Source organism: Arachis stenosperma, chromosome 10 (assembly GCF_014773155.1).
Source record: "Arachis stenosperma cultivar V10309 chromosome 10, arast.V10309.gnm1.PFL2, whole genome shotgun sequence".
Taxonomy (NCBI): Eukaryota; Viridiplantae; Streptophyta; class Magnoliopsida; order Fabales; family Fabaceae; genus Arachis; species Arachis stenosperma.
Genome location: NC_080386.1, coordinates 109,402,766 through 109,417,401, shown reverse-complemented (window position 1 = coordinate 109,417,401; position 14,636 = coordinate 109,402,766). Strand labels below are relative to the sequence as shown.

Genomic DNA, 14,636 nt, shown 5'->3' with positions numbered 1-14,636 from the left:
GTGGCCGAATGCATAGGGGAGGAGGAGGACGAAAATCCTAGTGAGGAAGACCTCCTGGGACGTTCCTCAAGCAAGAAGGAGTTTCCTATTAAGGATCCTGAAGAATCTGAGGCTCATCTAGAGACCATAGAGATTCCTTTAAATCTCCTTCTGCCATTCATGAGCTCTGAAGAATATTCATCCTCTGAAGAGGATGAAGATGTGACTGGAGAGCAAGTTGCTCAATACTTAGGAGCTATCATGAAGCTGAATGCCAAGCTGTTTGGTAATGAGACTTGGGAAAGTGAACCTCCCTTGCTCATTCATGAACTAGATACTTGGATTCAGAAGACTCTACCTCAAAAGAAACAAGATCCTGGCAAGTTCCTAATACCTTGTACCATAGGCACCATGAGCTTTGAAAAAGCTCTATGTGATCTGGGGTCAGGGATAAATCTTATGCCACTCTCTGTAATGGAGAAGCTGGGGATCATTGAGGTACAACCTGCCTTGTTCTCATTACAATTGGCAGATAAGTCAACAAGACAAGCCTATGGGACAGTAGAGGACGTGCTAGTAAAGGTTGAAGGCCTTTACATCCCTACTGATTTCATAATCCTAGACACTAAGAAGGAAGATGATGAATGCATCATCCTAGGAAGACCTTTCCTAGCCACAGCAGGAGCTGTGATAGATGTCAACAGAGGTGAGTTAGTCCTTCAATTGAATGGGGACTACCTTGTGTTTCAGGCACATGGCCATCCCTCTGTGACAAAAGAGAGTAAGCATGAAGAGCTTCTCTCAGTTCAGAGTCAAGAAGAGCCCACACAGTCAAACTCTAAGTTTGGTGTTGTGAGGCCACAACCAAACTCTAAGTTTGGTGTTCAAACCCCATATCCAAACTCTAAGTTTGGTGTTGGGACTACACACTAAATTGACCTGATCACCATGTGGCTCCATGGGAGCCACTGTCAAGCTATTGACATTAAAGAAGCGCTTGTTGGGAGGCAACCCAATTTTATTTATCTAATTTTATTTTATTTTGTTTCTTTGTTATTTTTGTGTTTTATTAGGTACATGATCATGAGGAGTCACGAAAAAAATCAAAAAAAAATTAAAAACAGAGTCAAAAACAGAAGAAAAAATTTTTTACCCTGGAGGCAGCACGGGCTGGCGTTCAACGCCCAGAAGGTGCATCTGGCCGGCGTTCAACGCCAGAACAGAGCACCATTCTGGCGCTGAACGCCCAAAACAAGCAACAACCTGGCGTTAAACGCCAGGATGGTGCACAGAGAGGACAAACTGGCGCTGAACGCCAGGAACAAGCATGAAACTGGCGTTCAACGCCAGAAACATGCATTACATGGGCGTTGAACGCCCAAAACGTGCACCAATGGGCGTTTAAACGCCAGAATGATGCACGAAGGCATTTTACATGCCTATTTGGTGCAGGGATGGAATTCCTTGACACCTCAGGATCTGTGGACCTCACAGGATCCCCACCTACCTCGCCCTCTCTCACTCCATTCATGGTCATCCCTTCTGTTTTTCATTCACCACTCATTCTTTCCCATAAACCCCACTCACCTTCACAATTCAACTTCTCCTTCCCACCCAATCCCACCCATATAGCCGAATCCATCTCCCCTCACTCTCCTACTTTTTCATTATTCTTCTTCTCTTCTTTCTTCTCTTGCTCGGGGGCGAGCAATATTTTAAGTTTGGTGTGGTAAAAGCATAGCTTTTTTGCATTTCCATTACCATTAATGGCACCTAAAGCCAGAGAAAACCTCAAAGGGAAAACAAAAAGCTTCCACCTCTGAGTCATGGGAGATGGAAAGAAAAATATAAGCCGTCATAGCTCAGTAGTATAACATGTGGCTGCAAATCAAGAGATCCCTGAGATACCTCAGGGGATAAGTTGTCCTCCACACAAATATTGGAAGCAACTAAGGGTAGAAACATCAAAATTACTAGGAATCATTCAACAAAGGCAAGGAAGAGACATAGAGGAGCTCAAAGAGCACCATTGGACCTTCAAGAAGGCACCACCCTCACTCAGGTGGATTCATTCCTTGTTCTTATTTCTTTCTGTTTTTCGGTTTTTAATATTGTGTTTATCTATGTTTTGTGTCTTTATTTCATGATCATTAGTATGCAACCATGCCTTAAAGCTATGAATAAATTCCATTAATCCTTCACCTCTCTTAAAAGAAAAATGTTTTAATTCAAAAGAACAAGAAGTACATGAATTTCGAATTTATCCTTGAATTTAATTTAATTATATTGATGTGGTGACAATACTTTTTGTTTTCTGAATGAATGATTGAACAGTGCATATGTCTTTTGATCTTGTTGTTTATGAGTGTTAAAATTGTTGGCTCTTGAAAGAATGATGAACAAAGAGAAATGTTATTGAGGATCTGAAAAATCATGAAATTGATTCTTGAAGCAAGAAAAAGCGGTGAAAAAGAAGAAGCATTCGAAAAAAAAATGGAGCTAAAAAGAGTATATAGAAAAAGAAGGAGCAGTAGAAAAAGCCAATAGCCCTTAAAACCAAAAGGCAAGGGTAGCAAGGATCCAAGGCTTTGAGCATCAATGGATAGGAGGGCCCAAGGAAATTAAATCCAGGTCTAAGCGGCTAAATCAAGCTGTCCCTAACCATGTGCTTGTGTCATGAAGGTCCAAGTGAAAAGCTTGAGACTGAATGGTTAAAGTCGTGATCTAAAGCTAAAGAGTGTGCTTAAGAGCTCTGGACACCACTAACTGGGGACTCTAGCAAAGCTGAGTCACAATCTGAAAAGGTTCACCCAGTTATGTGTCTGTGGCATTTATGTATCCGGTGGTAATACTGGAAAACAAAGTGCTTAGGGCCACAGCCAAGACTCAAAAGTAGCTGTGTTCAAGAATCAACATGCTTAAATTAGGAAATTCAATAACACAATCCAAAATTCTAAGTTCCTAGAGATGCCAATCACTCTGAGCTTCAAAGGAAAAAGTGAGATGCCAAAACTGTTCAGAAGCAAAAAGCTACAAGTCCCGCTCATTTAATTATAATTAATATTCATTGATATTTCTGAATTTATAGTATATTCTCTTCTTTTTATCCTATTTGATTTTCAGTTGCTTGGGGACAAGCAACAATTTAAGTTTGGTGTTGTGATGAGCGGATAATTTATACGCTTTTTGGCATAGTTTTTACATAGTTTTTAATGAGTTTAAGCTACTTTTAGGGATGTTTTCCTTAGTTTTTATGTTAAATTCACATTTCTGGACTTTACTATGAGTTTGTGTGTTTTTCTGTGATTTCAGGTAAATTCTGACTGAAATTGAGGGATTTGAGCAAAACTCTGAAAAAGGCTGACAAAAGGACTGCTGATGCTGTTGGATTCTGACCTCCCTGCACTCGAAATGGATTTTCTGGAGCTACAGAACTCCAATTGGCGCGCTCTCAACGGCGTTGAAAAGTAGACATCCAGGGCTTTCCAGCAATATATAATAATCCATACTTTATTCGAAGAATGACGACGTAACTTGGCGTTAAACGCCAAGTTCATGCTGCTGTCTGGAGTTAAACGCCAGAAAAACGTCATGATCCGGAGTTGAACGCCCAAAACACGTCATAACTCGAAGTTCAACTCTAAGAGAAGTCTCAGCTCGTGGATTAATCAAGCTCAGCCCAAGCACACACCAAGTGGGCCCCGGAAGTGGATTTATGCATCAATTACTTACTCATGTAAACCCTAGGAGCTAGTTTATTATAAATAGGATGATTTACTATTGTATTAGACATCTTTGGTCTCAGTTTTGTTTTATTCTTCATCCAAGGAGATCATTGATCACGTTTTGGGGGGCTGGCCATTCGGCCATGCCTGAACCCTTTGCTTATGTATTTTCAACGGTGGAGTTTCTGCACACCATAGATTAAGGGTGTGGAGCTCTGCTGTACCTCAAGTATTAATGAAATTCTATTTTCTCTTATTCGGTCTCTATCTTATTCTTATTCCAAGATATTCATTCGCACCCAAGAACATGATGAATGTGATGAGTTAGATAACCCTCATTGTCATTCTCACTTATGAACGCGCGTGATTGACAACCACTTCCGTTCTACATGCAACCGAGCTTGAATGCGTATCTCTTAGATTCCCCAACAGAATCTTTGTGGTATAAGCTAGATAGATGGCGGCATTTATGAGGATCCGGAAAGTCTAACCTTGTCTGTGGTATTCCGAGTAGGATCCTGGAAATCCGGAAAGTCTAACCTTGTCTGTGGTATTCCGAGTAGGATTCCGGTAATGAATGACTGTGACGTGCTTCAAACTTGCAACCTGCTGGGCGTTAGTGACAGACGCAAAAGAATCAAGGGATCCTATTCCAGTAGGAGCAGGAACCAACCGGTGATTGGCCGTACTGTGACAGAGTGCGTGAGCATTAGCTTTCACTGCGAGGATGGGATGTAGCCATCAACCATGGGTGATGCCTCCAGACTGATTAGCTGTGCGAGTGACAGCCGCATAGGATATTTTCCCGAGAGGATGAAAGTAGCCACAGCTGATGGTGAACCCCTATACACAGCTTGCCATGGAAAGGAGTAAGAAGGATTGAGTAGAAGCAGTGGGAAGGCAGAGGTCCTTGAGCCATACAGCATCTTCATATACTTAACTGAAATTCCTACCAATGAATCTACATAAGTCTTCTATCCTTTTTATTATTTATTTTCTTATTTCTATTTTCGAAACCCATAAATCAATATTTAATCTCCCTAACTGAGATTTACAAGGTGGCCATAGTTTGCTTCACACCAACAATCTCTGTGGATTCGACCCTTACTCACGTAAGGTTTATTACTTGGACGACCTAGTACACTTGCTGGTTAGTTGAACGGAGTTGTGAAAATAAACAGTGCCCTAAGAGTAAACATCATCAAAATATAAAGAACATGTGATCACAATTTCGTCCACCAGTATTCCGAGTAGGATTCCGGTAATGAATGACTGTGACGTGCTTCAAACTCGCAAGTGCTGGGCGTTAGTGACAAACGCAAAAGAATCAAGGGATTCTATTCCAGTAGGAGCGGGAACCAACCAGTGATTACCCGTGCTGTGACAGAGTGCGTGAGCGTAGTTTTCACTGCGAGGATGGGATGTAGCCATCAACCATGGGTGATGCCTCCAGACGATTAGCCATGCGAGTGACAGCCGCAGAGGACCATTTTCCCGAGAGGATTGAAAGTAGCCACCGCTGATGGTGAACCCCTATACACAGCTTGCCATGGAAAGGAGTAAGAAGGATTGAGTAGAAGCAGTGGGAGAGCAGGCGTCCTTGAGCCTTACAACATCTCCATATGCTTATCTGAAATTCCTACCAATGAATCTGCATAAGTATTCTATCCCTTTTATTATTTCTTTTTATTATTTATTTTCGAAACCATAAACAATTTTAATCTGCCTAACTGAGATTTACAAGGTGACCATAGCTTGCTTCATACCAACAATCTCTGTGGGATCGATCCTTACTCACGTAAGGTTTATTACTTGGACGACCCAGTACACTTGCTGGTTAGTTGAACGGAGTTGTGGATTCAACCAGTGCCATAATAATGATTTCTCTCACAATAGTTTTTGTGTACATACCAAAGAGCCAATATTGTTGATCACAATTTCGTCCACCAGCAGCCTAATATCCTGATTTCATCTATTCGAGACTGTTCTAGAAGAGTCCGAATTATCGCTAATAAACTACTGGCATATAGTGGCTTGCAAAATAGGAGTATCACTTGCATACTATTACATATTCTGATTATTTGAAATAGAATGAAGTGGCAATCCAACAATCAAAATCAAATGAACCAAAGCTTTATAGTACAGCAAAAATTGGCTGTCTGAGACTGGTTCAAAACATTTGGCAAACTAAAAAAAAGTAAAACCACTAATTAGGAGGGAATTTATCAGAATAATGACAATTAGTTTAATTACTATATATGTGCCACTGAGCTTACATCTGCTCCTTACATGACGATAAGAATTATCTGTATATGCACAAGACAAATTTATTTGAAGGATTTAAGTATTGCACACCACATGGCCAGTTGGGAATCTATTCAGGAGATTCTAATTAGGCATTACAAAAGCAATACATTTTTTATGCAAGTTATGTTCAATTAAGTTAATTGCCAAAAAAATTAGGCCACTATATATATATCACTTAGCATGAATTTAAGAAATTAATACCACTGAGCCTGGAACTGGAGAATCTGTGTGCAAAATAGAAGAATCTCCTCATTGTTTTCCATCAGAAGAAAGAAAACCTTGGCAGGAGCATCAGCAACTCTGAAAGCTTCTGCGGTTGCCCGTACTAACCACAAGCTAGGGAAAACACTAAAAATTCAGCACAAGAAACTCAGAAAAGACGCACATCATGATGATGAAAGTGAAAATAGAAAGAAAAGAAAAACTACACAGTACATACAGTTGTTTCTGAACATGTTTAGGCCTCGAACCTCAAAGCATAGCATTATATGCTAGCGACTCGAAAAAGCATATTCAATAAGCACATACACTTGACCCTCTCAAAGAACATATATACATCCTAAATACTTTCCTCAATTTCCCCAATTTGAGAATAGAATTAGCTTCCTAAGATTACGGAGGAGAAAAAAACCCTAACCTGAGACATGATTGCAGCGAGCAGTGAGGATTACAGCAGAGACGGCTCAAGCAGAGTTAAATTTCTAGAAGAGCGGCGGTAGCCTCCAACAACTCTGGTGAGCTTCCTCAACGATAGTGGTGGCAGGAGCTTCGGCGGTGCTAACCGAGGCTTAACGGCGGCAGGAACGGTGGCGGTCGAAGCTCAGCAGCAACAGAGACCAGGCGCGGCGGCGACTCCACACGCGATGGTGACAACGATGGCTTCACCTCCTCTGCGCGCGCTCTTTCTTCTCCGTCCGTGGCTATGGTTCGCACTCCCTTTCGTTCGCTGTTCTGTTTTCGGCGCGGCTCAAGGACGATTGACGACGACGACCAGATCTCCAGCGATGGCAAGAGGATGCACGATGGTGCCTTCTCCCTCCCAGTCCTGGCTTGCGCTCGAACTCTCTCCCATGGCTCCCTCCGCGAACGCTCTCTCTCTCTCTCTCTCCACGGTTCGACAACGACGCGACGGCGGCGGTGAGGCCCAGCGCACCAGCGCGGTCTTCTTCTCCGCTCTCCTCTGCTTCCACAGATCTCTCTCTCTCCGGTGATGGTGGTGCGGCGGCAAGACGCAGCACGGTCCCTCTTCCCTTCCTGATCTCCCTTCTCCCTCGGACTCCCCCCTTTCTTCTTTCTTCGTTTTTAATTGTTGGAGTTAGGGTTTCTAATTGAAAATAGGGCTTGCAATTTTGTTTTGAACTCTAAAGATTTGAATCAGTAAATCAGTAAATAATACATAAATTATAATGATGTATTTTGTGTTAAGTTAAAAGAAGGAAAAAGTATTTTTTGTTAAAATATTTGGAGAAAAAGTCAAAATTTTAGAGGGAAATTTTTAATTTATTTTTGGCAACATTTATAATGAGAAGTTTATTAAAAATTTAAGAGTAATACTCATAAAGTGTAATATATAAATATCACAAATGTTGCTTATTTAATTTACAAAAGCAACACTTTTTATTTGTACTCTTAATTGATCAAAAGGAACATTTATGGTCTGTTGTTAAAAAAGAGTTGCAAAAACTTTATTTTTTTGTAACAAATATTAAGTGTTGTCTTTAATTAGTTTAGATAACACTTTTTGAGTGTTATTTACAATATATGTTGCAATAGCTAAGAAATGTTGTAGTGAGATGAATAATTCATTTTATTATGATTTTGAGCTTATCAAAGAAGGAAAGTTTAAGAGTGTATTTTGGGCGAATGGTATTTGTAGAAAAAAGTACTATTTATTTAGAGATATAGTATCATTTGGCACAACATATATAGTACAAATAAGTATGATATGATATTTGTTTCATTCACTGGTGTTAATCATCATCGACAGAGTATAACTTTTGTGCTGCTTTGTTGGCTCACGAAAAAAAGGAGTCATTTACATGGCTATTTGATACATTTTTGAAAGCAATGGAAGGACGCAAGCCTAATGTAATCATAAATGATCAAGATCCAGTAATAAAGATTGCAATAGGTGATGTTTTTGAAGATTCTTGCCATAGATTTTGCATGTAGTATATTCTAACAAAAATTTCTGAAAAGATGGGTGTTAATTTAAATGCCAATATTGAATTTAATAGCAGATTCAAGTTTTGTGTTTGAAATTTAGAGCCTCTAGAAGAATTTGAACTTAGATGGATGAAAATCATTAGTGATTTTAACTTAGAAACAAATGGTTGATTATCATAAAATGTATGATATTCTAAACATGTGAATACCAACTTATTTTAGATGTCTTACTGGCAAGAATGTTGAGAATTACTTTTAGATTTGAGAGCAAAAATTTATTTTTTGAAAATTATTTGAATAACCACCTTAATTTAGTAGAATTTTGGATGAGATTTGATTCTGCTATAAAATCTCAAAGAAATAAAAAAAAAGTTGCTAAATAATACAAATCTTCATTCTAGACCTGAATTGAAATTGCACAAAGATATAGAAAAGCATGGTATGAAAATTTATACGCACGAAAATTTTTATATATTTCAAATAGAATTATGGAGCGCTTATATGGATTTTGGAATTGAAGAGACAAAAAAGAAGGACGAAAAGTTACTGTTTTTAGTACTTGAGAGTGTTGTAGACAGTGGCAGCGAAGTTTTTAAGCACCAGCAAATTACTTATTATCCATCTAATCATGTAGCACATTGTTCGTTGATGTCTAGGCATCTTGGCTAGTTTCACAATCCATTTTTAGCATATTTTAGGTTAGTTTCATGTATTATCTTAGGCAACAAGCAAGCATTTGGATGAGTAATGTATGCATACTTTGATTCAATCAAACATTGTTAATTATGAGCATTTTTATGAGATTTATGCAAGAATTACTTGATGCAATGAACGAGGCATTATCTTGTGATTATGGCAAGGCTTTGATGCATTTATTTGGTTGATGATAGGTAAGAAGAAGCAAAGCAAAGGCAAAGAAGAAGAAGAGACTATAGCGTTAGTGGCCAAAGTTAGCCCACTGACGCTATGGCTAATGTTGCAAAGAAGGAGTAAGCAACGTTGGTCGCCCAAGTTGGCTCACCAACGTCGCCCATCAACGTTGGCTCAAGGAAGGAGGAAGCAATGTTGGTGGCCCAAGTGAGCTCACCAACGTTGCCCATCAACATTGCCAAGGAAGAGGGGAGCAACGTTAGTGGCCTAAGTTGGCTCACTAACGTTTCAAAGATGACAAGCAATGTTGGTAGCCCAAAATTAGCCTACCAACATTGCTACACAAAGAATGGTGCCAACGTTATTGTGCTAACGTTACTTCAAGTTAGCACACTAACGTCTTCTACAAATTCATTAATTGAAGCTTGAAAATATTGGTGACAACACGTACGCGCGGGTGATGCGTATGCGTGAGATTAAAAAATTGACAAGTCACACGTGCGTGTGGGTGACGCGTAGGCGTGAGAAGAGCGTTAACACACTAACGCTATGTCATTAATGCTTGTATTAACGCCAGCGGTGAAGGTCATGCGTACGCGTCGCCCACGCGTATGCGTGACTAGAAGAGCGTTAGTGACCAATGTTAGTGTATTAATGCCAGTACCAACGCCAACTTTTTAGGGGCACTCATGCAATGTTAGTGCACTAACTTCTGCGTTAACTTCAAGAGCCACTCCAAGTTTACTTCAACCAAGGCCAAAATCCCTCATCCAAGTACTTGAAGACCCATTTTGAAGATGAGAAGAAGAGTATATATAGGAGAGTTTTTGAACTCAATAGGAAGCTCTCGTACACTGGAGGATTAGAGCTCCAGAGAGACAAGAATTTTATAGTTTGATACACTTGAGAAGTCATTTTGTAACCTTGGTACAAGCATAAACTTGATGCCTTTATCTCTCATGAAGAAACTCCAAATCCATTAACTGAAATCCACTCGGATAGCTCTCCAAATAACTGACAAATCTATCAAGCATGCACTAGGAGTTGTGGAGAATGTGCTGGTAAAAGTGGAAAAATTTTTCCTCCCAGCTGACTTTGTCATCCTAGACATGGAAGAGGACTTCAACACTCCCATCATTTTGGGGAGGCCGTTCTTAGCTACGGGCAGAGCATTAATAGAAGTCGAAAAAAGGGAATTATTGCTAAGAGTGCATGATGAGCACCTAGTGTTTCATGTCTTCAAGAACCTGCATGAGCCCACTCAAAAAGAAGAATGTATGAAGGTTAATGCCAGAGATCCAAACTTGAAGGAGGCACTCAATGAGTCAACTCCAAAGCTTCTAAACCCATGCTTGAAAGACAGAGAAGAAGTAGAAATGGTGCAACAAGTCAAAGAAGTCAAGAAGGAATTACAACTAAAACCTCCATATGAGACCCTCAACAAGAATCCTCCATACATTGAGACCCTAAGGCATGAATTATCCCCTGAAAAAGAGAAGAAGAAGATGCCAAGAGAGTGGAGAAACAAAAAGATTCCTACTGAAGGCTTTTCACCAGGGGATAAAGTGATGTTAATCTACCAACCAATGAAAGTGTCTCCACACTTGTCTGGATATTATACTGTAAGCCGGATCCTTTCACTTGAACACATAGAGATCATCAGACACGATACCGGAAGGAAGTTCACAGTAAGAGGAGACAAATTGAGGTACTATGATCATCAGCCTCCCTAATAAAGGACAACCGTCAAGCTAATGACGTTAAAGAAGCACTTGTTGGGAGGTAACCCAACCAGAGGTAACTTTCTTTTCTTAGTTGTTTCAATAAAAAGTAAGTAGATTTTCCTATATTACAAGGAGTTAAGTTTGGTGTTGCACACCAAAGTGATTATTTCATAAGTAAACAATTCAATGGTGAATGTGTAATTCTAAATTTAGTGTTCCACCACAGTGAGGATCCAAAGGAATGTCACTACCTTAGCCACAAAGAAAAATCACTAAGGAACCCATGCATGCAAAACCCCATGAACTAGAATGAGAAGTTTTTCAATAAGGACCTATGCTTCTTTACATTTCCAACACTTTTCTTATATTTCATTCCCTTGCTTGGGGACAAGCAAGATTTAAGTTTGGTGTTGTGATGCATAGGCATCTTGGCTAGTTTCACAAGCCATTTTTAGCATATTTTACGTTAGTTTCATGTATTTTCTTAGGCAATAAGCAAGCATTTGAATGAGTAATGTATGCATGCTTTGATTCAATCAAACATTGTTAATTATGAGCATTTTCATGAGATTTATGCAAGAATTACTTGATGTAATGAATGAGGCATTATCTTGTGATTATGGCAATGCTTTGATGCATTTGTTTGGTTGATGATAGGTAAGAAGAAGCAAAGCAAAGGCAAAGAAGAAGAAGATACTATAGCATTAGTGGCCAAAGTTAGCCCGCTAACGCTACGGCTAACGTTGCCCATCAATATTGGCTGAAGGAAGGAGGAAGCAACGTTGCCAAGGAAGAAAGGAGCAATGTTAGTGGCCTAAGTTGGCTCACTAACGCTGCCCACTAACATTTCAAAGATGACAAGCAATGTTGGTGGCCCAAAGTTAGCCTACCAACGTTGCTACACAAAGAATGGTGCCAACGTTAGTGTGCTAACGTTACTTCCAGTTAGCATACTAACGTCTTCGACAAATTCATGAATTGAAGCTTGAAAATATTGACGGCGACGCGTACGCGTGGGTGACGCATGCGCGTGAGATTGAAAAATTGACAAGTCACGCGTGCGCGTGGTTGATGCGCATGCGTGAGAAGAGCGTTAACACACTAACGCTATGTTATTAATGCTTGTATTAACACCAGCTATGAGGGTCACGCGTACGCGTGAGTAGAAGAGCGTTAGTGACTAACGTTAGTGTATTAACGCCAGTACCAACGCCAATTTTTAGGGGCACTCATGCAACGTTAGTGCACTAACTTCAACGTTAACTTCAAGAGCCACTCCAAGCTTACTTCAACCAAGGCCAAAAGGCCACATCCAAGTACTTGAAGATCCATTCTGAAGATGAGAAGAAGAGTATATATAGGAGAGTTTTTTAACTCAATAGGAAGCTCTCGTACACTGGAGGATTAGAGACTCCAGTGAGCCAAGAATTTTGTAGTTTGATACACTTTTTCTTTTCTTTTCTTTTCTGCAATTTTACATTTTAGTTTGTATCAAGTCTTAGTTTATTTTCATGCACTTTCAACTTCCTACCATTGTTCTTAGAGCGATGACAAACTAAACCCCAATCATTAGGGAGAGGAGCTCTATTGTAATTCACATGATTGAATAAAATTCTTCTTCTTCTCAATCCGCTTGTTGTAGCTAAGAGATAACTTCTATTTTTATTTGATCTACTCACTCAGGAAGGGGGTTTAGATCCATTGAATTTCCATGTGAGCCTCAGAAGGGGAATCATGGAATTTAGTTTAGAGCTCTATCTCTCAACTCTCTTGATCAATATATTCGAGATGATTTGAGATGTTGAGAACGTGTGTGGCTAATGGATAAGAGAGATGCACTTAACCTCTTCTTATGACAATTAGATCAAGGAATTGGCAAATTGATTGTGTTAAGAGAAATTGGGTTACCAAGGAGTTGGGACTCAATTAATTACAATCCGCTATAGATCTACTTCATATGATTGAGAATGAAGTTGAGACCCATTGATTCATGATGGATTATGATATCTCCAATCCCTAATGAATCTCTCATTTTGTTATTCTTCACTTTAATTGCCTTGAGTTTCCCTTAATTGCCTTGAATTTACTGCTTTCTTTGATTCCCAGCACCCAATTCCTATTTATATTTCATGCAATTTACTTTTCATCGCCATTTACATTCTTGCCTTTACATTCTTGCTATTTAAGTTTCAATATTTTTAAGTTTCTTCCCATTCATGTTTCTGCAATTTACATTTTGCCATTTACATTCAGCAATTTAAATTTCTTGCAATTTATATTCTGTTAAGTCAATTTCACCAAAATCACCAAATATTAGCTTGATTAGGCAAATCACCTCACTAAAGTTGCTTAATCCATCAATACCTATGGGATCGAATTCGCTCTTGTGAGTTAATACTTGACGATTCGGTACACTTGCCGAAGGGAATTTGTGCTGTGCGAATTCCCGGTGCATCATTCGTGTAAAATGTTTGAAGCTGAAGGCATTTTTTTAGGGTACATCCTTTTTTATTGAAAGAGAAAAGTTTAAATGCAATACCACCCTATTTCATTACTAATAGATGGACCAAGTTGGTAACTGCTAAACCCGTTTTTGATAACGATGATAATTTATTAGAAGGATGCTCTACATTTGAGAGTGAAAGCAAGTTGATTTCAGATGCATGGACTCAACTCTTTAAATATATGCATATGGCTGATAGATCTATAGAAAAACTACAACTTGTCATAAACAGAGGTTTAGAAATTAAATAACAACTACCTAAAATGAAAGATGATCTCCTCTCAAACAAGAGGGATGAGTTAAAATCTTTTGTTGGTATTCATATTTCTAAAAATGTTGACATTCTTCCTCCTAAACATTCAAACACCAAAAAGATGTAAAAAGTGTATTGAAGGTGGTAAAGAAAAGGCAATTGAACAACAGCAGAAGAAAACAAGACTTTGCAAGACTTGTAAGCAATTTGCACATTATAATAATTGAAATTGCCCTACCAAAATCTCCACCTAAAGTTGGTAAGAAGAATTATTATGAGCATTAGTTACTCTTTTCTTAATGACTTAGGTTAAATACTTGTTTAATGTGAAATTAGAAATAATTAATTATACCTATGTTTAAAACTAACACTAATCTATTTTTTGTTTTCTGTTACAAGAAAATTAGTATTACATATGAAAAATAATTGCTTTTGCTGGCAAGAGAGGCATATATTATCCATATCTTATTTTAGCTTTTCCTTTATGATTGTATTTAATATTTTTCTTATGAGTTGTGGTATGTTGTTGGTGAGGTGATACATGCATAATGGGTGAGAATAATTTTATTGTGATCGAGTTGGTACTATTCACGTTGTAATTAGACTTTGAGACTCATATGAAACTTGATCTATTCTTGATGGCAATGCTGAAGGGATGGGTCACGTGTCGTTGCTTTCTTTTTCTCGATCAGAATCGAAATATAACTTTGAAGTATTGTGACATTACAATTTATTATTTATTTATTTATTCTCTTTTTTAATAGTTATATTCTATATTAATTTAGATTTTAGCCCATCATAAGCCAATTTCTTTTACAAATAGAGATACTTTTAGCCTAATAGTTTCAAATTATAAAAATTTAATGAAAAATTTAGTTGTCAAATAACACATGTTAAGAAATGCAAATAAAGTAACATACTTGTTAGTCAAATTAGCAATTAGCCAACTAAATAAAGTGTAGTTAAAAAAGACTCTGTTTGATGTCACTAAGTTGGCTCTTCATGATATAATGAGCTTAGTCCTTCTTTATTAATGAAGATAATTTTTATTTTAAAAAATATAAATACAACAAAAATCAAATTTTATCTGTATCAAACTATTATAGAAA

At 38.4% G+C, this 14,636-nt stretch overlaps 1 pseudogene; it reads left to right on the top strand.

Annotated features, from left to right (window-relative positions):
- Positions 1–13,781, top strand: part of LOC130957451 (protein FAR1-RELATED SEQUENCE 5-like) — a 38,982-nt pseudogene extending 25,201 nt beyond the window's left edge.
- Positions 13,782–14,636: the final 855 nt, after the last annotated feature.